Raw genomic sequence first — 364 nt, forward strand, 5'->3', positions numbered from 1 at the left:
CTCCTATTGACATTCCTCTCCATTTTCTATGTCATTCTATCTTGATGTGATCATTTTATTTACGGCCGGGTTTTATGCTATCTTGGAGAAACCTTTCTTCAGCCTATCTTATCTCTCTTCTCGTTTATTCTCTCTTTTTATCTTCGCCTCCTCTTACCATCCTATATATTATCCCTTCTTATTATTCCATCTCCTTTTGCCACCATCTGCTTTATCCGCATCCTTCGTCTATGCTAATCGCAACGTTTTCTGCATCTCGATTCGCAGTCTTCCCGCGACACTTCCCAATCTTAATCCCCGAACATTAACTCTCCTCACGCCCACCTTTTTCGCACAGCCGCCCACATTCTAAGACGCACGCACG

Source organism: Penaeus monodon, chromosome 20 (assembly GCF_015228065.2).
Source record: "Penaeus monodon isolate SGIC_2016 chromosome 20, NSTDA_Pmon_1, whole genome shotgun sequence".
Classification (NCBI taxonomy): domain Eukaryota; kingdom Metazoa; phylum Arthropoda; class Malacostraca; order Decapoda; family Penaeidae; genus Penaeus; species Penaeus monodon.